The sequence below is a fragment of the Podarcis melisellensis genome, assembly GCF_964234715.1.
Source record: "Podarcis melisellensis genome assembly, chromosome: 14".
In the NCBI taxonomy this organism is placed as follows: domain Eukaryota; kingdom Metazoa; phylum Chordata; class Lepidosauria; order Squamata; family Lacertidae; genus Podarcis; species Podarcis melisellensis.
In genome coordinates, this window is record NC_138546.1 from 31,741,673 (window position 1) to 31,766,397 (window position 24,725).

General features: G+C 45.7%; 1 long non-coding RNA gene across 1 annotated transcript; it reads left to right on the forward strand.

Moving 5' to 3' along the window:
* The first annotated feature begins 4,058 nt into the window (after positions 1–4,058).
* Positions 4,059–17,210, forward strand: LOC309356970. The gene is made up of 4 exons (XR_014162977.1): positions 4,059–4,637; positions 4,756–4,926; positions 10,990–11,091; positions 16,145–17,210. It is a non-coding gene; the product is annotated as an uncharacterized lncRNA (long non-coding RNA).
* The last annotated feature ends 7,515 nt before the right edge of the window (positions 17,211–24,725 follow it).

Here is a 24,725-nt window from a genome sequence, read left to right on the forward strand (position 1 = left end):
CCTGATCCCAAATGGTTTAGGGCATGGGTAGTTTAGGATTGCATCCTGCAGTACATTGCATTGAGAAGCACCATAGCTCAGTGTCAGAGCATATGTGTTGCATATGGACAAGCCGCAGATTCAGTTCCCGGCAGCTTCAGGTAGGGCTGGCCCTGAAAGCCCAGAGAGTCACTGCCAGTCACTCAAGATCAGTGGTTCCCAAACTTTCCCTTTTATGAACTATTCGAAAATTGTGTGTGTGTGTGTTGGCGGACCCCTTCATGTTTTTTCTGCCTGTTGTAGCAACTGTAACACACTGTGCTAGATGCTGTATGGCTTTTAATTGTATTTAGACAGGCACACTGAGGACATATACCCTGAATGAAGCTTGTGGACCAGTGGTGGTCCATGGACCATAGCAGGGGTGCCAGTTCAAAGGATCTGAGCTGTTCTGCCCCCCATATCCTTTGGGAGGGAGGAGGGTCCCCCAATGTAGAAGGAGGCATAGCGTGAGAAAGGAAGAGCCAATGACCATTGATGTCACACTGTGCTCTACATTTGTTCTCCTCTGATGGAATGTTGTGCATGTGACGCAGGGCCCCCTCAATTTTCGGTGCAAGTTGGCACCTCCCATGGTCAGCAAACTTTTTCAGCAGGGGGCCGGTCCACTGTCCCTCAGACCTTGTGAGGGGCCAGACTATATTTTGAAAAGAACAAATTCCTATGCCCCACAAATAACCCAGAGGTGCATTTTAAATAAAAGGACACGTTCTACTCATGTAAAAACACAATGATTCCTGTACTGTCCGTGGGCTGGATTGAGAAGGCGATTGGGCCGCATCTGGCCCCCGCGTCTTAGTTTGCCTACCCATGCTCTGGACCATAGTTTGGGACTACGAGTTTGGCATATTGAGCTAGATGGACCAATTGGGCTGACTCAGTATGCAGCACCCTCTTATGTTCCTGTGCTTCTACTTATGTAAGTGCCTGGAATGCTAATTGTATTTTATTATATTTTATGAAGCGCCCCAGCTGGGTGTGGGGAACAGTTTTATGACTGTTAATATTATTGCTCTGATTCTCATGTTACTGTTGGGGAGAGACTAAGGTGAGGCCCGGCAGTTTTCTACTTTTTTAAAAAAAGAAAGAAAGAAAGCAGAATCAGGTTTCGAACTTTTTTTATTCATGTTTGGCCACAAACCTTCAAATCTCAGTTGCAATGCTCGGCGCAGTGGGCCCTCGTAGAAAGAGGGTCCTGGAGATCCCACTAGACCAGGGTTGGGGAACCTTTTTCCACCCAAGAGCCACAGCTCCTCACATGCAAGTTTCCAAGGGTTGTGTGCAAATGATGGCTGGAGCCAGAGGGAAAAGTGGACCATGGAGGCAGAGCATAGACATGATGGCTAGTAGCCACTGATTGCCTTATCCATCATGAATTTGTCCAGCCCTCTTTTAAAGCTAGGCACTCTTCCACTTGTCCTGTGCCTAGAAAGCATGGGTCCAAGCAGTTCCCCCCTTTCCCCATTCCTAGGGAAAACCTGCTCTTTATTGCTCAACTGGGGCAAACTTCAATCTGGAGAAAACCCCAGTTTGCTCCAATTGAGCACTAAAGAGTGGTTTTCCCCAGAGGGGAAGAAGCAGGGCAAGAGGAAGTGTGGGTAAGTCCTTGGTAGCCATCACTGACTCACTGTGGCAGTGAGTTCCATAGTTTAACTTTGCACTGCTTGAAGAAGTGATTTCTTTCATCTCTCCTGAATCTTCTAACATTCAGCATTGTTGGATGTCCATGACCTCTTGTGTTATGGGAGAGGGAGGAAAACTTTTCTCTATCCGCCTTCTACATGCCTTGCACCATTTTATTAAATTACATCATGTTCTCTCTTCCTCCTCTTTTCGGCCAACATTGGCCCTCCAGATGTTTTGGACTGCAACTCCCATAATCCCTAACAGGACCAGTGGTCAGGGATGATGGGAATTGTAGTTCCAAAATAGTATGGAGGGCCAAGTTTGGCCATGCCTGCACTACACCAAAAGGTCCTGCAGCTACTGAGGTATATTTTGAACCTATTGTAGGACAATTGTGTTTCCGCCTGTCTCCCACTGGCTAGTATATCTTCAAAATTACACTCTTCTGGTTTTCCCAAATCGTTGCATAATAGCCATTGGTGGAGTATCAGAATGCAATGTACAGGAGCCAGACTAAAGCAGAGCATTGCAAGATTTGCTTTGTTTTTCGGGAGAAGCAGGAGATCCACCAGGCAGAGCCTGGTGCAAAAGGCAGCACTTACTGTATAACTAAATAATTGTGACCCAAATAATATTTTGTGTGTGCCAGAACCAAGCAATTCTTTCTCTCTCACACACAAATTCAAGTCTTTGAGAGTGCATCCAATGTAAGTCCTGCTCAGAATAGACCCACTGATATTAATGGACATGACTAACTTAAGTCCATTAATCTCAGTGGGTCTACTCTAAGTTGAACTTACCTAGGCTTGCCATACATCCGGAAAATTCTGGACATGAATCGGATGCCTAAAATAGCATTTGGGGATTCCCTTGGCCGGGGAGGGAGGAAGGTAATGCAGCAGTGGTGGCGGTGGCACAACTGGAGCAACATCTGTCGCAAGCCTGACCATTTTCGCTTTTTCCAGGGGGAGTGTTGGGGGGGTTTCACATTTGTTTTTGCCTGTGCCTTCCCCTACAGCAGTGGTGATAGCCCCCAACAGCTGCCCGATGCAGGGAAGGCCCAGGCAGGACTGGAATGCTGTGGGTATGTGGCAACCCTACCCAAAACTTTATTTTGAGGGGGGAATGCTCAACAACTTTCCCTGGATTTTCACTTTGGGGAATATGGCAACCCTAACTTAGGCTCCAATAGGGACGCGGGTGGTGCTGTGGGTTAAACCACAGAGCCTAGGACTTGCCGATCAGTAGGTCGGCGGTTCGAATCCCCACGACGGGGTAAGCTCCTGTTGCTCGGTCCCTGCTCCTGCCAACCTAGCAGTTCGAAAGCACGTCAAAGTGCAAGTAGATAAATAGGTACCGCCATAGTTGCCAAGTGTCCCTTATTTGAAGAGTCAGTCCCTTATTCCAGCGCCATGTCCCGCTGCTCTCCCTTATTGATGGATGTCCCTTAAATGATGTCCCTTAAATTTCAAAGGAAGCAGCTCCTCTCCCTCCCTCCCTGCCGGCCAGGGAGGAGGGAGGCTCCAACTGTGTTGCTTGGCTGTGTTGCTCATCCAATAAGAAGTCTAAGAATGACTGGGGGTGGAGCTTGCATGCCTTGTGTGTGGCTAGTTAATGCAAGCTGAGGGAGTTTTTGAATGCTGGACGCCATTTTGTTGCACGTGCTGCTGCAAACTTTGCAGTGCAAAGCCAGGCCGGGGAGCCATCTTAAGTTGAGGCTGCATAGGCCTTGTGGTGCATGTGATTCAGATTCTATTCAGTTGAACCTCTGGTTACAAAGTTGGTTGGGCAGTGTTCTCGAAGCTACCAGCATGAGTTTGACAGGAAGACTGGAGTGCCTGGAACAGGTGAGGCTGCAGGTCCCTTATTTTAGCTGCTGGTCCCTTATTTTCAAGGCTGCTGGTCCCTTATTTTCAAATCTGTAAGTTGACAGCTATGGGTACCGCTCTGGCGGGAAGGTAAACAGTGTTTCCGTGCGCTGCTCTGGTTTGCCAGAAGTGGCTTGGTCATGCTGTACACATGACCCAGAAGCTGTATGCCGGCTCCCTCGGCCAATAAAGCGAGATGAGCGCCGCAACCCCAGAGTCAGTCACGACTGGACCTAATGGTCAGGGGTCCCTTTACCTTTTAACTTAGGCCCCATATGCACCACACTTTTAAAATACTATGATACCAGTTTAAATAGTCATGGTTTCCCCAAAGAATCCTGGGTAGTGTAGTTTGTTAAGGGTGCTGAGAGTCGGCAGGAGAACCCTATTTCTCTTACAGAAATAAAAATACCACCCGCCCCAGCCAGCTTGGCCTATTTGCCTTAACAGTCAGTCCTTCCTCCCAGGGAATTCTGGGAGCTTGAGTTCCACAACTTGAGGAGGTGGCTTGGGGGCTCAGATTCTCTGCTGTGGCTTTAATTAGATGGTTTTTCTTTGCTTAAAGAAAAAGTGTATATGATTAATTCTTGTTTTCCTCTTGAGTTAGCTCAAAGAAGTTTGGAAATTTCAACAGGGCTTTGTTTTTTTAAACAAGCAGTTGCTTTTAGGAACCTGAAACACAGACGAGATTTTCAGGGTTGGGATTTGTATGGGAAAATTTATTACCAAAATAAAGCAGAATAAGCAAGGAAGGCGGCACAGAGGCCGCCATGACTAACTTGTGAAATTCCTGGAGGGAGGGAGGGAAGGAAAGCAGGTTCACATAGATCCCAGGCGTGCAAAATTGCAATAAACCACACATTGTAAATGATTTTGCAAAATGACAACACAAAATGATGTGCGCAGAAGAACATCGGCGGAGCTTTGCAGGAGAGGGTGATGCAATGAACAGAGATCCACAGAAATCAAGGGCTCCCACAGTTGCAGGGTGAGAGGAAAGGGGCTCAGTGGTTAGAGCATCTGGTTTGCATGCAGAAAGTCTCAGCTTCAGTCCCAACCAACTGAAATCCTGCCTGAAACCTAGGAGAACTGCTGCCAGTCAGTGTCAGCGGTACTGAGCTAAATTGAACCAATGGTCAGACTTGGTAAGAGGCAGCTTCCTATGTTCTTAAAAGTAGGTCATTTTCAGCTGGCTGGCAGAGGCTGGAAAGAAGCGGTCCAGTGTGCTCTGAGTCTGTTAAATCCTAGGACCATAGTTGATTCTGCCCTGGGCCTCCGTTTTGTTGTTTGCTGCAAAATCTTTAATATTGTTTTTCAGCCAGGATGTTGCCCGATTTTGGAACCGACTCCTTAAGGAGGCTTGGCCATCTTTGACAAAGTGATCTTCCTTGGGGTAAGATGTTGGGCATTTTCCTTTTGGCATTCCTGTTGGTTTCTTAGAGGCTTTCTATTAGTATCTATTGTTTTGTGATGGATTATGTTTTGCGCAGGTCGTGTGGATCCAGCAAAGCTTTACTGAAGGTTGGAGTAAATTTACACACATTTGGAACATCAGAAAGCTGCCTTATCACTAGTCAGAGAATCCACTGGTCCATGTAGCTCAGTACTGTCCACACTGACTGGCAGCAGCTCTAGAATCATAGTAGAGTTGGAAGGGACCCTGAGGATCATCTAGTCCAACCTGGAATACGCAGCTGTCCCATAACGGGGATCAAACCTGCAACCTTGGTGTTATCAGCACCTCACACTAACCAACTGAGCTATCCAGGCACTTCAGGCAGGAGTCTTCCCCAGCCCCACTTGGAGATGCCGGGGTTGAACCTGAAACCTTATGCATGGACATTGGTCCATCTAGCTTTGTACTGTATACACTGTGACTCTCCAGGGTTTCAGGCAGGAGTCTTTTCCAACCCTACCCAACTTTGCCAGGGATTGAACCTGGGACCTTAAAATTACAGAGCTGATGCTCTACAACAGAGCTTCAGATGGATGGGTGTATCTGTGTAGAAACACCTGACTTCTGGCTGGCTGGAATGTAGACTACTGCACATAGTAAAGAGTCTGCCTGCTTTTGTCTGTGGACCTGCTCACCTCTCTCATGCGGCCCCTGGAAAGTTGCCCACAAAGGAATGCGGCCCCCGGACCAAAAAAGGTTCCCAATCCCTGCTCAAGTGTCTGTCGGTGTAAGATTCTCTTATGTCCTACGTATACATGGTATATAGCTCTGTTAGGCGTCTGTGTGGGCATGTCAAGAAAGCAAGGAGCACAGCTGCGAAACGTGAGGCCGAATCCTGCAAACTCCATCCTCCACCTAGGGGTACAAGCGCACACAGCGAATGCCAATCCAAATACAGTGGTACCTCGGGTTACATACGCTTCAGGTTACACACGCTTCAGGTTACAGACTCCGCTAACCCAGAAATAGTGCTTCAGGTTAAGAACTTTGCTTCAGGATGAGAACAGAAATCGTGCTCCGGCGGCGCAGCAGCAGCAGGAGGCCCCGTTAGCTAAAGTGGTGCTTCAGGTTAAGAACAGTTTCCGGAACGAATTAAGTACTGTACTTAATTCGAGGTACCACTGTACTACGTCAGGCCACTGGTCCATTTCTAACACTATTGTCTCCGTTGGTGGGCAGCAGCTCTCAAGTATTACATACAGCAAGTCTCTCCCGGCCCTTAGAAGATGCCGGGGATCAAACCTGGGACCTTCCGCATGCAAGGCAGATGCTCTGCTGTTGAGCTACAACCCAAAGTGGCTGGCTGGGGTGGAGCCATATGTTAGCTTCTTGGCAGGTGGGTTGCTGCTGCTTATTGGGAAGAGAATCAAACACACCAGTGGAGCCAATTCGGCACTCCTGCTGATGCAGGAGTAGCTGTGAGAGGAGTTAAAAGTTCTGCTGCTTAATATCCCAGGTCCAGTAGCAGTGAGTGGGTATCCTATCCTGGATTAAGGCAAGATTGTTTGATAGACAAGAGAGAGACAACTCGCAACACAGCGTTCAGAAGAAGTTCTGTGTTCTGCTTTATGGATGTCTCTGTGCATTTACCTGTTTGGAAGGAATCAGCTGATAATTTTGAAATTTAAAAGGGGGGGAGGGAGGGAAGAGTTTGCCACTTGAGGAGACCAAGGTTTGGTCTTTCTTCCAGTGCTCATCCCACAGTCAAACTTCCTCTGCCTGCTTAGCAAAGGGCAAGAGGCTCTCCACACCACCACACAGCCAAGAAGAACAGTGTTTAGCCCAAGGGGATAAGATGCGACTTGGACTGGTTTTGTGCTGTCTGGAAGCGTCCTGTAAATACTGATCTTTTTCCAGAAGGGAAGCTGGCTGGGGCTGATGGCACATAACAGGAGCCATTTTCTCCTTGAAATAACTTTGCCCTTGTTAACACCGAGGCCTTGTTTTCTGCTCATAAATAATGCATCCCATTTCTGGGTCTCTCTCTCTCCTGCTTACATGCTAGTGTCAGATTCCACACTCTGCTTTCTGGAGACTGGCTTTCTGGCTCTCTGAAGAAAAGGAAAACAGAGAGGAGGGGGGTGGGCAAATTCAGGAAAGATGTAACAGACCCACAAGGCTTATTAGGCTTAACATCACTGCTCCCGATCGTGGTTTCATTTAAAGGCATCTGAGTCTTGCATCCCTCCTCCTTCCCCCTGATGCTGTCATGTGCTTTAGGTACCCTTTTCCTGGCATGCACAAATAATAAATAACCCCCCCCCCCACAGCAGTGGGCAACATGCATGTTGCCTGGGCTTGTTCTTTCCAGATTCCTAAATCGCAGGCCAGTGGTCTGAGATGGCACACAGCGCTGTGGCTTCGCAACAAAAGACCTCCGAGCTTTTAATTTTTCATATCAGATCCTTTCTTGCCATCCTGATGGCTTCCTTTTGATTGATCTTCTTTGACATCCCGCAACTGCTCCTTGTGTTTCCGGAACAGCCGCCACCGCTGCAGACCATCTCCTCTTAGGACTGGAAGAAATGTTTCCTGCAATCGTGCTTCATTTTGCTTTTTTGCCTCCTTTTAATAATGTTAAATCTGTGCACGGCTTATGGCAGTGCACCTTTATGCATGCCTGTTTTTGTTTTTTTTAATAAAGAGGGAGGGAATTGTGGGTGAGGGAGGATTTCTCAGACATCATGTAAGATTGCAAAGTAGCTGTGATGTGTGCCACATCAGGAAACGAAAAAGTGAGTTTAAAACTGTTCTGCTCCAGGATCTGTTCTGGGGTGGAGGAGTGTCCTTCCAGGGATGAGAGTTGACTGGCTACATTCAAAACATATTGAAAGCACATTTCTTCCCCCAAAGAACCTGGGAGCTATAGTTTACCCTAGAAAACTATACAGTGGTACCTCAGGTTAAGTACTTCATTCATTCCGGAGGTCCGTTCTTAACCTGAAACTGTTCTTAACCTGAAGCACCACTCTAGTTAATGGGGCCTCCTGCTGCTGCCGCACCGCCAGAGCACAATTTCTGTTCTCATCCTGAAGCAAAGTTCTTAACTTGAGGTAGTATTTCTGGGTTAGCAGAGTCTGTAACCTGAAGTGTCTGTAACCTGAAGCGTATGTAACCTGAGGCACCACTGTAATTCCCAGCACCCTTAACACATCACAGTTTCCAGGATTCTTTTGGAGGAAGTAATGTGTTTTAAATGTGCAGTGTAAACATAGCCTCAGAACCACTACTGGCAGAAGGAGGGTAATTCCCTCAAGACCCCTCCTGTGAGGCTTCTGACTGCCATCAAGTCAGCTCTCTGAAGGAATACCTGCCCTGTGGCCTAGATTTTATCTGTAGCGCTTCTTCTGGATCTGATGGGGAGGAGAGCGCTGCTGGGAAACGAATGCTGTTCATCAAGGCCAACTTCTATAACTGCATTATAAGAACTGTAACATAGAAGAATTGCAGCTGAATGTTGGAAGACTCAAGACAGGCAAAAGAAAGTACATCTTCCACAGCACACAGTCAAAACTAATGGCATTTGTTTGCACAAGATGTAGAAACAGCCACAAACTTGGATGGTTTTAAAGTGGGATCGCACAGATTCATGGAGGGTGGGGTTATCAGTGGCTGCTAGGCATGGTGATGGTGTTCTACCTCCACTGCTGGAGGAAGTAGGTCTCTGAATGCCAGTTGCTAGGAATCAGAAGTGGGGAACGTTGCTGGTCCACCTAGCTTAGTTTTGTCTACACTGACTGATGCTCTATCACTGAGTGATAGAGTGGGTGGCGCTGTGGTCTAAACCACTGAGCCTCTTCAGCTTGCTGATCAGAAGGTGAGCTTCCATTCTTCTGTCCCAGCTTCTGCCAACCTATCAGTTTGAAAGCACACCAGTGCAAGTAGATAAGTATGTACCGCTGCAGCGGGAAGGTAAACGATGTTTCTGTGTGCTCTAGCACTTGTCATGGTGTTCCGTTGTGACAGAAGCGGTTTAGTCATGCTCCCTCAGACAAATGCCGGCTCCCTCAGTCTGAAAGTGAGATGAGTGCCGCAGCCCACAGTCACCTTTGACTGAACTTAACTGTCCAGGAGTCCTTTACCTTTACCTATCAATAACCTACAATCAGGGCCTTTTTTGCAGCCAGAACTTGCCGGACCTCAGTTCCAGCACCTCTTAGGTGGGCGCCATTGCCATTCTAAGAGAACAAGGGAAGCGTTTGTGGTGCTTTCTGGCACCTTTATTTCTAGAAAAATAGCACTGCCTACAACCTTCCTCAAACATGATGCAAAAGGAGAAGAAAAACAGGGACGGAGGAGTGAAATAATCAAATGTTAGTTCTGGGGTTACTGCACAGGCCCCTTCTGGGAAAGGAGGAGCGAAAATTACAGCTGCTGTTGGGGCAGGAGGCTTGTGGCCTCACCAGGCTTTATGAGGGACTAAATTTGATTTCACTGTTACATTTATATCTCACCTTTCCTGCAAGGAGCTCAAGGTAGCCTGAGGGCCAGATCAGGAACCCTGGAGGGCTACATTGGCTTCCTGAGCTGGAGATTCCTCACCCCATGTGAAACCAGCTCAGTGTGGGTCACTCACGGAAACAGAAGAAGCCTTATAATGAGCCAGACCAATGACTCAGTACTAACTGGCTGCAGTTCTCCAGGGTCTCAGGCGTCTCCTACCTGGAGATGCCACTGGAGATTGAACCTGAGACCTTCTGTGTGCAAAGCGAATGCTCTGCCATTGAGCTGTGCACTGGAAGAGCCACTCAAGCACAACCCCTAGCTTGGTACCTTTTTCTTGCAATGCTTCCCTCCCTCTTCTGGGTTCTCTCCAGCATTAGATCAGCCACAGAGGAAGCTGTCTGGCCGCAGACGAAGAGAAATCTGCAAGTGGAGCACTAACTCAGGCAGCGGAGGATGCAGGGCAAGATGTGGGCTACACAACATACTTCAGACATACCCAAAACAAAACCACGGATGGAGAGGAAACAGCATCCAGGCCATCGGGAAGCGCATGCTTTGATCCGCGCCGATTGCTCTGGGCAGATGGCACATGGCTGCAGGAAGCAGGATGTTTTTAATGCTGCGAGCTGGAAAGCTGAGATGTACATTACACGAAGGTATTGTGCTCCATCGAAGTGACTCAAGCACCTCTCCAAAAAAGCAAAGCAGGTGGCCAAAGAGCTAATATCCTTTCGCTAACAGTTATCACAACTCCCTGCATGTCTCTCCCCCCCCCCCCAGCATTTGCTTTATTTTAGGAGGGATCCAGGATCTGTCTCGACTGCCAGAAGTTATTCCTTTACCACTACAGTGGTACCTTGGGTTAAGTACTTAATTCGTTCCGGAGGTCTGTTCTAAACCTGAAACTATTCTTAACCTGAAGCACCACTCTAGCTAATGGGGCCTCCCGCTTCTGCTGCGCTCCCACTGCGTGATTTCTGTTCTCATCCTGAAGCAAAGTTCTTAACCCGAGGTACTATTTCTGGGTTAGTAGAGTCTGTAACCTGAAGCGTATGTAACCTGAAGCGTATGTAACCCGAGGTACCACTGTACTATATTGACCTGAATATAAGCAGCACCCGCAAATTAGCTGCACCTTTAAAATTCAAGGGGGGGAAAAGAAAAAAAAACAATACCCGAATATAAGCCGCTCCCTTAAAATTGGAGAGAAAAAGAAAAAAGTCAATTACCGGTATAAGGCGGCTTCCTGTGTTATGGATTTATTTAATTGGCAACACTTATCCTGAGCAGAATTTGGTGTTACTTAATACAGAATGTATTTTCTGCCTCAGCAAAAAACCCAACCCCGCAAACCCAACTCTGGATAGGTCCAGAGCTGAAACAATTTATTTCGGGCAGACAGGAAAGGTGAATCCTGTGTCTTCCTCCTTGGCCGTCCCCCTCCCCTCCCCTCTTACCCCACCCCACCTGCGGCTGCCATTTTGACACTGGCTCATTGATTCCACCTCAGGCTTCATTAACAGTTATTGCCTTCCCTCCATCCGGCTTTTACAGTTCCTTAGTGAAGATGGCTGTTACGCCAAGATACCCCATGAGGAATAGCAGGAGCTCTTTAAGCAAATAATGAAAAAGAGCTGCCTCAGGTCCTGTTTGCAGGTAGGAGCTGACTAGGACTTCCTCACAGAGCACATATTTTCAGTGCTCCCCCCCTAAAAAAATGTTTAGGGTTACTCTCATTTTCCTACTCATATTGAAATACTGCCCTTCAATTAGGCCAAACTTAGATTCTCAAAATGTTTAGGGGTATGTGTACCCCTGCACCCCCCCGAAAAAAGCACTGCATATTTTACTATGTTTTTATATATGCCATAAGCCTCCCAGAGTGGCTGGGGAAACTCAGACAGATAGGCAGGGTATAAATGAGAATATTATTATTATTAAACTATGGAATCCACTCCCACAAGAAGTACTTAAGCCAACCATTAAAAAAGGTAAAGGGACCCCTAACCATTAGGTCCAGTCATGGCCGACTCTGGGGTTGCGGCGCTCATCTCGCTTTATTGGCCGAGGGAGCTGGCGTACAGCTTCCGGGTCATATGGCCAGCATGACTAAGCCGCTTCTGGCGAACCAGAGCAGCGCACGGAAACGCCGTTTACCTTCCCGCTGGAGCGGTACCTATTTATCTACTTGCACTTTGATGTGCTTTCGAACTGCTAGGTTGGCAGGAGCAGGGACTGAACAATGGGAGCTCACCCCGTCGCGGGGATTCAAACCGCCAACCTTCTGATCAGCAAGTCCTAGGCTCTGTGGTTTAACCCACAACGCCACCCACGTCCCAAGACAACCATTAGAGGGCTTTAAAAGAGGGTTAAACAAACTCATGGAGAATAAGGCTCACAGTGGCTACTAGCCATGATGGCTATGCACTACCTTCACCACTCTCAGAGGAGGTTGTTGGCATCTTTTTGTCTCAAGAGACAATGGAGCGTGCCTCCAGAGGTGAAGTCAAACCACTTGAGAATCACAGCACTTGCTGGGGCTACAGAAACCAGTATCTCACAACTGCTGCCTCCTGTGTTGTTTTTGCTGCATTAGCAGCACCGAAGTGACATCTCTGGGGCACTAGCCTGGGCAGTCTGTATGGAGGCTCTGGGCTGCCCAGATGACAAGACGCCTCTGGCCTCACTGATGTGGTCTGAAGGAAAGTAGAGCAATATGTTTGGCACCAGCTTGGCTGCAGGACTTGCTAGAAGGAGGCGTACAAGGGGCCATCCAACCATCTTAGGGATTTGTCTGGGGTTTACTCCTTAGCTTTTTCTTCTCCCACCTGAATACCAGTTGCTGAGAATCACAATTTGGGAGTGGGCTGTTGCAGTCATGTCCTGCTTGTGGGCTTCCCATGGGCATCTGGTTGGCCACTGTGAGAAGAGGATGCTGAACTAGATGGGCCTTTTATCCGATCCACCAGGGCTCTTCTTATGAACCACAAGAGCTTCCATGGGTAAGGCTTGTTTAGGATATAGGAAGCTGCCCTATGCTAAGTCAGACTTTCGGTCTGTAAGGATTGCATCTGAATTCCAGTTGCTGGAAACCACAGGTGAGGCGAGTGCTATTACACTCCTGTCCTCCTTATAGGCTTCCCTTAGGCATCTCACTGACCACTGTGGGAACACGATGCTAGAGATAATTGCTGTACAATAGTAACTTTCCAACTCACAGTGGGGAGCTGTTTCTCCTTCAAAACCCATGTGTGTTGCAAAGCATTCTTGTGCATGTTCTTGGTCAGTACGGGGCACATTGCATACCCCAAATAATCATCTGTTGCATACCCAACAAATCACTGCAATTAGCAGGAGAGGGCTATTCTGTAAAGTTTAGGAATCAGGCCTCTAGTGTGGTGGCACTGACCTTTTGGAGCTCCCTTCCATTAGATATCAGATTCTGTCTTTTGGGCACCTATTGAACACCTTCCTTCTCCAACATGCCTTTTAAGCTTTTTTTTTAAAAAAAATCTGTATTAGATTTGAAATTCACAAAATGGCTGGTGTTGACATGGTCTATTGCAAAGCACCCATTTCCCAGAAGACAAACTAGTCAGTCTAAAAGTGTGTGTGGGGGGGGAGAAAACTTTTCTAAGAAACTGAATACAAGGCAGAGGTGGGCAGTGTTCCTTTGCAGCCGGGCATGGTGGGGAAGGGGACATTGATAATGACTGAGAAGCTTGTCTCTCAGAAAAACAAAAGAAGTTCATCCGCCATGATGGATCTTCTTCTAATTGCGGTGCTTTCCAGAGCACAATTTGAAAACTTCTATAGAAACACCCCCCCCCATCATTTATGACTTTGAAAACTGGAAAACAAAAACATATCTGCAGCCAGAGGAAATTGTACAGACAGATCTGTCACACCATGTCTCCCGTGCCGTTTAAAGAAGATGAGAGGGAGAGAGCCCCCATGACCTCATTTAATATTTTCTATCTTGGTTCATGGTGATTTGAGAGGCAGAGGTCGGCTGATGGAGAAATTCAAAGGGTCCTAATGAGAGCAGCAATGTGCTCTCCTGTTCTGATCATCTCCCGGGTGATAACACTACAGGTGATCTTTGATGTCACATGCTGTGACTTCCAAAGTACAGCTGAACTGATCTTTCTGTTTCATCAGGAGGTAGGAGTTTGATGCTTGAATAGCTGGCTGTACAACATTTGGTCATCTTTCTTTTCTACTGGTATTCTTTGAGAGGGCGGATCTGATTAGGTTGATGGTAAAGGGGACTTGTCCTATCACAATTGGGATAGAATTGGGTACAATGCTGGTGAACAGCTGGGTGTGTCACTTGCAGCCTCACATCTCTGTGAATACATGGGCATATAGTATGTATTTTTTTAAAAGTGGAAGCAACTGGTATTATAAAACTCTGGCAAAACTTAAGTGCTGCTTTAGATTTCAGTTGCTGGATGGGAACAGAATGCAACAGAACTTACTGCTTATTGTTCCTTTGCAGCATGTCCAAGCAAAATCCTTTACATCTTACCTGCACGGGAGATCTGGTAGTTACCAGTATTTCAAAAGGGGGAGATGCAAAGGCAACATTTGGATGGAATGTTTTGTTTTGTTTTGTCCCCCCCCCCAAAGGAACAAAGAGCCTTGAAGACATGCTCATTTGTTCCAGAGGTACCAACAAGGTAATCAAACTCCGTCTTGGGCAAACGCCTTGATGAATATGCAATAATTTTGCATACTTCAGATCTGTGCACACTGTAGTTTTTTGGATTCAGCCTTGAACCTGTGCAAAAATAAATATAAGAATAACTGTATACCTTTCATTCAAACAGTATTTGTCAAAATATATTGATCTTTCAACAATTCACCAAAAATGTCTACATGCTGCTTCTATATGTAGAAATGATAAATTGTTTTATCCCAAGGCTGTCCCATGTGGCAGAGAACAAGGAATGCCTTTTCTATGAAAATGCCTGCTGTAACCTCAGTTGGAACACCTTAAAATAAAGACTCCCCCCCTTTACAACCATTGTTTTATTAATATGCCAACTTTACACACATTTAATCAATTAATGAGTCAGTCAACTAAAACTAATAAACTAAAATGCTTTTAATCTGGTGACTATCTTTATCATAATTTTACATATTATTATACATTTTCCATTTGCTTTCATCTCCTCTCCCCATTCCTTTTCCCTTTTGTATCGTGTCTATTCAATTATTAGCTTATGAGACAGAGACCACCGTATTTTAATATATGTACAGCAGTTAGAAACTTGTTGGTTTTTAGTAAGTGTTATATCCAATGTACCACAAAGTTGAAGTCACTTAGCCATATACTGGTTCCACTGGGGAAATGTTTTGCACCAGCAAAATGGTATTGCACAAGAGATTGCACAAGGACTAAACCCTAGACAAATCCAGAGTGGAGTCCATGACATGTTTGGATGGCATCTTGTACACCTCCTTCTGGCAACTCCTGCAGCCAAGCTGGTGCCAAACGTATTGCTCTGCTTTCCTTTGGATCTCTTCCGTGAGGCCAAGAGGGGGATCCTGTTGCCTGACAGCCCAAGATCTCTATACACACTGCCCAGGCTTGTGCCCTGGGGAGGTCAGTTTGGTGCTGCTAATACAGTGGTTTGACTTCACCCCCCAGAAGCACCCTCCATTGTCTCTCAAGACAGACAGATGCCAACAACAACAGCAAATGAAGGTGTATGTGTGCATCTGTGTGATATGACAGTGACCCATCTGCACTATACATCTAAAACAGGGTCATACCACTTTAAGCAGACCTACATTTCTGAGTTCCCTGTGGACAGGGATTGACTGCTAAACCACTCCAGAAATGGTGGCTCTGTGAGGGGAATAGGGGTCTCCTAACAACCTGCAGCATCCTTAACAAACTGCAATTCCCATAATTCATTTGGAGAAGCCATGACTGTTTAAAGTGATATCATAGTGCTTTCAGTGTACTATACAGATGTGGCCCAAGTCTTTACAAGGGCTGCTGCATTTTTAAAAAATGAATAAAAGGTAAAGGTACCCCTGCCTGTACGGGCCAGTCATGTCTGACTCTAGAGTTGTGCGCTCATCTCACTTAAGAGGCCAGGGGCCAGCGCTGTCCGCAGACACTTCCGGGTCACGTGGCCAGCGTGACGAAGCTGCTCTGGCGAGTCAGCACCAGCGCAGCACACAGAAACGCCGTTTACCTTCCCGCTATAAAGCGGTACCTATTTATCTACTTGCACTTAGTGGTGCTTTCGAACTGCTAGGTGGGCAAGAGCTGGGACAGAGAGACGGGAGCTCACCTCGCCACGGGGATTCGAATCGCCGACCATACGATCGGCAAGTCCTAGGCACTGAGGTTTTACCCACAGCACTACCCGCGTCCCTAAAAAAATAATAATATATGAATAGAAGAAGGAATTTCAACAGGTGTAGCTTTTCATTCTTCTCCAGCAACCACAAGAGCCATTATTTCCCTGTCTGTACTAATAAGTAGGGATGGAGAAATCTTTCCTAACCTTAAATTTGCTACATCAATGTGCAATTTTGTTAAACCCTCACAAAATTTTGTCTGCTCTGTATGCAGAGCACATTTTTTCTATGCAATTTTACCTATTTTAGAAATCAAGATCCCCAGATATCATGCATTTTGGCATTTTGTTTCCCCCCAATGTGTGCATTTTTTGTACTAAACATTCAGGGTTGGAGAACCGTATCACAAAATTTGGAGAAGCATGAATTTTGGAGGACAGGTGGATTTTGGTCCGGGTACCATTTCAGAAGTGTGGATTTGGAAGACTCACATTCAGTTGTGAACCACACCAGATATTTCCCTCCTCCTCACAACAACGTCACTCCTTAAGCAGTACACTAGCTCAGACTTCACCAGTGCTACCAAACACATATTTTCCCTCCTTCTGCTAAAAACTAAACAGTCACTTCAAGTCAGTTTGTTCTCTGAAGCTTTTAAAAGAGACGTCAGCTATGCTTAGTGTGAAGTTGGGGCTGAAGTAAAAGCTGGATATGTGCCCAGTCCAGTCAGATGGAAATTACATCTTGCACAGGAACCTAAATGTCATCTTCCTCAGCCCCTTTTACAGCTGGAACTGTGTTAACTCCCTTTTATCCCCCCGTGTTGCATCTTCATTTTCTAACAGATATGACTGTACTTCCCTTCAGATATGATAAATCATCTCTGGTAGCACCACAATCTAGGGCACAGTGAGCGATCATCTGGAATTTCAGATGACACTTAAAAGTATAATAACAAGTAAACAAAGCCCAGGAGGAATATGTGTCTTGAAATGTGCAGTTCATGTTAGTAGCGCGAAGTAATTAACAAGCTGAAACAGCAAGAGGGGAGCTGGGCGGCTTCTAGTTCTTCAGAAGATGCTGAAAACAAAAATGGGCCAGGTTCTCAGACCATGGGAACCACTGGGATAAGGTCAGCCCATGACCTGTGTTTATTATACCCTAAGCGCTGGCATTTGTTTGAGGTTGTATTCAGATCAGAGGTTCTCGCATGAAGGCCTGCCAACCACTGGTGGCCCATGAGTGTGGTCCACACCTTCTTTTGAAAGATTGCAAAATAGTTGAGAATGTTCTATAGTTGAAGCTGCACATGATTCATTTTTTCCCTGACAACAGAGATGGAGACCATTTGGATCAGGTCTGGGGTTTTCCAATGGACTAGCAAATTCCTGGCCCATGGTTTTCATAACCAGTAAAGGCTGGTCCATCAACCCCAGTCTGCCCTTGGTCAGCCCTGCCCTCCCTTCCTTCCTTCCTTCCTTCCTTCCTTCCTTCCTTCCTTCCTTCCTTCCTTCCTTTCCTTGCACTTTATCTTTCGTAGAAGGCAAAAGGTTTAAGCGGTCTGCCGGTTTTCAACTGGTCTGCAGGACTGCTGTTCTGGTTTTGTTGTTGTTACTGAGAACTGTTGATAAAACCAAAATGGAGCAACTCCACATTAACATGCATTGTATCGTTATTTTTTTAGTTGCCAACAGGTTGTGCTGTTTCTTGACTTTGCAGTAAAGAACACTCTAATGACAGGTCTAAGGCAGGAATGGGGAACCTCTGGTCCACAGGCTTCCTGCGGCCTGCCAGGCCTTGGAGTTTGGCTCACTTGGCTATTTTAGGCAAACCACACCCACTTTCCTTGCTCCTGACATCATATATGATATCAGGCATGAGAAACCTCAAGGTGCAGCTTGAAAATGAAGAAGAATCAGGAGTGCACCTGGAACGCATTCCCAATAATTCCTTTCAATTGCCAGCTTGAATTCAACTCAGAAATGAAAATGATTTTTTCCCTCAGGCATGGCTCTCAGCAAAACAAAAAAATAAAAAATGAAACTCTCTCAGAAATAGAAACTGAGGAGAAATTGGGTTCAGTTTGCATTTAAATGCAAACCTACCTACTTCTCACTTTCTGTAGCAATATGCAAACTGAAACACTGGCAACCCGTCAAAATTTGCAGTTCCTTGAATTTTGCAATGCAGTTTGCAAGTCAAGCAATGTGTACAAAAACGCATATACTGGGGGCAAAGTGCACACAAAATGCATATAGTAGTGGCAATAGCATACAAAATATGCATTATTGGGGGAATAACATGCAAAAATGCATCATGTTAGGGAAACTTGATTTATGAAATTCTATGTATTAGGCAAAATTGCATACAAAAATGGATATATTGGGATAAATTTGCACTAAGATGCCGATGAATTTTCACAAGGACTTGAAAATAAACAATTCCTGAACCACTGTTAAAAACCAAACGCAAAACTGCAAAAAATAGAAATGGAGAGAAACCAACATTGACTTATTTGGCCATCCGTAGCCAGAAGTAGGAGAGGGGACTGAAATGTTGAAGGAATGGAGAGAAGCACTTAAACTTAGGATGTGGAATATTTCCCAAAGAGGAACTAGGTTTGCACCAGGCCTGTACTTGAGAGAACTGAATGTTCCATAGCTCTTTCTACCTTTAGCCATTAGGACCTTTACGCCAGCTTTATACCTGCTTTCCACTGTCAATTTCAGTCGATTTCTAAAAGCAATATACAACACATATGGATGTGGAAATTCAGTGGGTGTTTTTGCCTAGAACGCATGAGATTCTGTCAGCAACTGTGAACATAAATGACTTCTTATGCTTTTCACTCCATCATCGTCAAGCCAGCATGTTGAAGGCCTTGTGCGTTTTCTTTGGGATATAAAATTACATTCTTTCTTCTTTTCTTTGCTGCAAGTGAGTTTTGTTGTTCTTGTATAATGTTGAGCACTGAGCATGAAATGAGTGGATCTTGTTTGTTAGTGGGGTTGTGGGTTTTTTGTTACTGGTTTGTTTTTTTTAAAAGTACTGATCCTTCATCTTTCAAACGATTGAGAAGGCAAACTTGGCAGGCAGGCAGCTCACCTGTTTTCTGCCGTCACTGCATGATAAATAGCTTCGCAGAACCTGCCAGTGCGCCTGGGACACGCCTTTTCAGATGGCACCAAGTATAAAAGTGTCATTGCAAGCCAGAATGTGGTGGAGGGAGGGAGGGAGGGAGGGAGGGAGGGAGGGAGGGAGAAATATTCTCTCCAGCATTATTGAACATTCTCCCGCCACCCCCCAAGTTATATTTATTGTTATGTCCTGTTAGTTTGGAGGTGGTGAGAGTGGGAGTCACCAGATTGACAACATCCTACCTTGGAATGCTTGAAATTTTTTCCAGAGCTTGGCTCTGTAGCTTTCCACTGAATCAGTGGTTTTGGAAATGCTTGTCTAAAAGCATCACTGCTGGTGTACTTTGTCAGTTGTCCGCAGTGGTTCCCAACTTTCTTTCAAGAAACTCACGCTGGCATTTCAAACAGTGCAACTCTAAGCATCCAATAAGGTCCCACTAAACTCAATGAATCTCTTCATCGTTATCTGTCTGATTCTCATAGAATCAAGTACAGTGGTACCTTGGTTCCCGAATGGCTTGCTCCCTAAACATATTGGCTCCCGAATGTCACAAACCCAGAAGTAAGTGTTCCGGGTTTGCAAATGTTTTTTTGGAAGCCGAACGTCCGTTTCGGTTGTCGCCATTGTTTCTGGGGCCAATCAGCCAATCAGAAGCCGCACCTTGGTTTGCGAATGTTTTGGAAGTCGAATGGATTTCCAGAACAGATTGAGTTTGAGAACCAAGGTATCACTGTATCTTCCTGTCATCAATGCCCATCCAAACAGACCTATTTAACTATTAATTATGTAAAAGACAGAGAGAAAGGTTATAGCCCTTGATGTTCATAACACAGCCATCTGCAGAAGGGGAAATGGTGGATTCCTTAATGTGGCAGGCATTGTGTCCATGTCGATCAGCTGCTTGGGGAGGACAGTGAGCCCTGCTTGCAAAAGAACAATGGGGAGCTCCCTTTAAGCTCCTGGTGGTTCCTTTGTGGTCTGTGACAGGTGTGGGACAAGGGGGCATGGTTTCTGAGGAATGGCTTTGTAGGCCAAATGGGGAGCTGTTCTGGCTGCAATTAGGCCCACAAACTGGAGGTTCTGGACAACAGGACTGTTTGTTTCTTGCTGTTTGTATCTGCCTCTATGGACCTAAAGATTCAGAGAAGCTAAATGCAATTTAATTGCCTATATAGGTCTAAGTTTTAAGAGCTCACAGAAAAATAGACACAAAGGGAGAAGAGAGGCAGGGGGGAACCCTCAATTTTATTTTATTTTCCATTTTTATTAACTTTTCAAATTTTACATTTCAAATTAAACATCATCTATTATACCATACATTCATTAACTTCCTTCCCTCCCTCCCCTTCCAAAGTTCGTTTAACTTCTCCACCATTCCTGCATATTTTGATATATCCATCTAATTCTATTTTCCTATCTTACATCACTTCAATATATGTTATACTGTTGAATTTTACTTTAATACTGCCAGCGTTGTCAACTGTACACAATTGTTTTCAAAATATTTGACCCACGATTTTAAAACTGAACATACTTGATCCCTATCCCAGAGTACATTTACTCAGAAGTAATTCCCACAGAGATCAATGTGATTCACTTCCAAGCAAGCCCGCCTAACACTGTGCTGGATTTTAGCCATAGTATTTCATTTTTTAAAAAATACTCTGTATATATGTTTTGACACTTTAGAAAATAACATTTACCCCCCCAAAAGTGGGGGGGGGATCTTGAATGTTAAACTGCATTTTACCATGTTCAAAGTTGCCTTTCGGTACAATTTCCCAGCCCTCGCTATTTTGTTTTTGAAACGTTGCCTCTTAAAATTACATAGCTGTGTTGCTTTCCAGCACAATGTGTTGATGAGAAACCTGTTTAAACATTTCATACCAGAAGGCAGGGCCAGATTTCACATCCAAGAACTTGCCAGATGGAGGCTTAATTCAAATGAACAAATGGCAAACAAATGATCTGTGCATCTGTAGGGACTGTTTATGAGTTACCCGTGCTTACATTTTTGAAAAGAAAGAGATGCAGGAAAGCATGAATGCCTTGACGCTGGTTCTCTGGTTAGTTGGTGGTGCGCATGCTATGGGATGCTTTTATATTCTAGAACAGGCATGGCCAAACCTGGCGCTACAGATGTTTTGGGACTACAACTCCCATCATCCCTAGCTAACAGGACCAGTGGTCAGGGATGATGGGAATTGTAGTCCCAAACATCTGGAGGGCCAGAGTTTGCCTATGCCTGGTGTAGGTGGTCCTTCAGGGTAGCCTGATCCCATCAGTATGCAGATGATACCCAGCTCTACCTCCCTTTTAAATCAGAACCAGTAAAGGCGGTGAAGGTCCTGTGTGAGTGCCTGGAGGCGGTTGGAGGATGGATGGCGGCTAACAGATTGAGGTTGAATCCTGACAAGACTGAAGTACTGTTTTGGGGGAACAGGGATTATGCGGATTGTAGTCCCAAAACATCTGGAGGGCCAAGTTTGTCCAAGCCATGCCTGAACATCTGGAGGGCCAAGTTTGGCCATGCCTGTTCTAGAACTTCATGACTATTTGTGCTCATGATGGTATCATGGTGGTTAGATGCAATCCCACTTTCAATATTGTTTGTACTTGCAAAAGTTTTGGGGGCAGTCATCCTGCTTTGTTTCCAATCAGTGCATGTCTCATAGCTTCTTGCTGAAATCCTGTAACCTGTAACACATTTTCCTGTTTTTTGCTGTTGCCCCATTCTTGTTGTGCTATAGCGCCTGGATGGCAATAATGCAGTAACACTGGGGAAGCATTACAGGACAACTAATAAAACAGAATGGTATGTAGATGATCCATTATAACCCCAGTACAGTTTAAATCCACCACTAATACAGTATGTTGTTGTTGTTTAGTCGTGTCCGACTCTTCATGACCCCATGGACCAGAGCACGCCAGGCACTCCTGTCTTCCACTGCCTCCCGCAGTTTGGTCAAACTCATGCTGGTAGCTTCGAGAACACTATCCAACCATCTCGTCCTCTGTCGTCCCCTTCTCCTTGTGCCCTCCATCTTTCCCAAAATCAGGGTCTTTTCCAGGGAGTATTCTTTTCTCATGAATTGGCCAAAGTATTGGAGCCTCAGCTTCACGATCTGTCCTTCCAGTGAGCATTCAGGGCTGATTTCCTTAAGAATGGATAGGTTTGATCTTCTTGCAGTCCATGGGACTCTCAAGAGTCTCCTCCAGCACCATAATTCAAAAACATCAATTCTTCGGCAATCAGCCTTCTTTATGGTCCAGCTTTCACTTCCATACATCACTACTGGGATATAAATACTGTATAAATCCACCACTAACACACTAATATTGCATCAATGACATGCCGCAGAAGACATCACCAGAATACACACACACTAGTCTGAAGGGGTCCTTAGTGGAGTCATATCAGGAGATAATTAGGGATGTTTGAGAATTCTATCAGAAACAGAAATGGGAGCAGAAATTCCTACAAAATTTGCATTATCATCCGAGGTCAGAAATGGAAACCACACAAGTGAGTATGAACAGTATTCATTACTGTTTTTTTTTAGCACACAAACATTATGAAAACAATCACATTGTTTATTGCATTGTTTTTAATGTTCCCCTTCAATTGAAATGCATTGAGATCAATTGTGCAATTAGGTATATGCAACCTTTTGCCATAGCAGATAGCAAGGTGGATAGCGTATGTTTTAGTGGAAGTTGAATTGTAGCAGAACTGACACAGTGCTGATTGTGATGAACACAGGCCAGGATGGAAATCATATATATATCCATAATTCAGGCCATTCATTAAGATCAGCCAGACACAGTCCTGCACAAGTTCTGACCTCATCAGTAGCACTGGAATCATGGAACTCTTTCCAGAGGAAATGCATCTCACCCTCTTCAGTAAGACAGTGAACAGGTGACCTGTCTGCTGTCCAGCTTCTAACTGTTGGTGACTGCTAACTTTAAATCCCCTCCTGCTCTTCGATCTTTATCTTCAAACTATAAAAACATAAGAGCCTACTGGATCAGGCCAATCTAGTACACCATCCTGTTCTCACAGTAGCCTTTAGCTGTGAAGGCAGAGCATAGCTATCATGGCTAAAGGTAAAGGTAAAGGTACCCCTGCCCGTACGGGCCAGTCTTGACAGACTCTGGGGTTGTGCGGCCATCTCACTTAAGAGGCCGGGGGCCAGCGCTGTCCGGAGACACTTCCGGGTCACGTGGCCAGCGTGACAAAGCTGCATCTGGCAAGCCAGCGTAGCACACGGAACGCCGTTTACCTTCCCACTGGTAAGCGGTCCCTATTTATCTACTTGCACCCGGGGGTGCTTTCGAACTGCTAGGTTGGCAGGCGCTGGGACCGAGCAGCGGGAGCGCACCCCGCCGCGGGGATTCGAACCGCCGACCTTTCGATCGGCAAGCCCTAGGCGCTGAGGCTTTTACCCACAGCGCCACCCGCGTCCCTGAGCTATCATGGCTAGTAGCCATCAAAAGCCTTCTCCTCCATTAATTTGTCTAATCCCTTTTTAATCCCTTCTAACTTGGTGGCCATTGCTGTCTCCTGCAGGACCAAGGTCCATAGTTGAACTATGCACCGCATGAATAAGTACTGGTACTTTCTTTTATTTGTTCTGAATCTTCCAACATTCTGATTCATTGGATGCTCTCAAGTTTTCATATTATGAGAAAACCTTTTCTCTATCCACTTTTTCCACGCCATGCATAATTTTATGAATTTCTATTAGGTCACCTCTTACTTGCCTTTTCTCTAAACTTGTTGTTTTTTAGTCGTTTAGTCGTGTCCGACTCTTCGTGACCCCAAAAAGTCCCAAATGTTTCAGCCTTTCTTCATGGGGGAGTTGCTCCATCCGCATGATCTTTCTGTTTGCCCTTTTTGGAAACTTTCCCAACTCCTTTTTGAGGTGAGGCCAGAACCAGACTTGAACCAGACAACCCTTCAGACAGGGAGCACCTCAAAACAGAGGACTGTCCTCTGAAACCCCTTCAAACTGAGGACTGTCTTCTGTAAAGGAGAGGACATGGCTATCCTAGCCAGGCTTCATCTTTACTCAGCACATTTCAGCAGCCCCCTTTGGTCTTGGATTAACGGTTGTGTTTAAGTTCTGCTGCTCTCCTGCTGTTCTTCTGATGCTGCTTGCTTGCTTGTTTGTTTGTTTGTATGTTTGACACTGTGTGTGTGGCTGCTGGTAGCTAGAGCACAAAAGTCCCTGGACAGGAACAGTGGGAGTTGGAATGTCGCCAGAGAAAGAGACAGAAGTCTGAGTTCGGCAGCCAGCAGCAGGCTCCAAGGGCATGCTGTTTACTTTTGGAGAATGGATGCCTGCTATATAAGTCACTAAGTACTTTATGTACAAACAGAGTACAAGCAGAGGCGACAATGCACCCCGACAGGGCAAGCAACCCACTACCCTACAAGGTCCTCCCCCCCCCGAATCTCTTATCTTCATCCAGTTCTATGCTGTCTCAATAGATCTTCTAAACTGCCACACTGCTATGTACACACAGACACACACACACCTCATATACAGACACATACGCACCTTATTTCTGACCCTCGCCCATTAGTTGGCTGGAGCTGTGTGTGTGATTTTCTTTGACATGGTTTCTTCAAAGGTCACCCCACCTGGTCACTTTGTCAATTTCATTTCAGAGGAGAAAGGGTGGGCTGTGAACGGTGCTCAGGCAAGCAGGGAGCAAAAGACTTGTTCATACAACACTCATCCTGATTTGTTTGCACAAAGTTTCTGGGGAGGTTAGACAGCACCAGCTATTTATGGAGCATTCATGCTGATATCCCACATTTT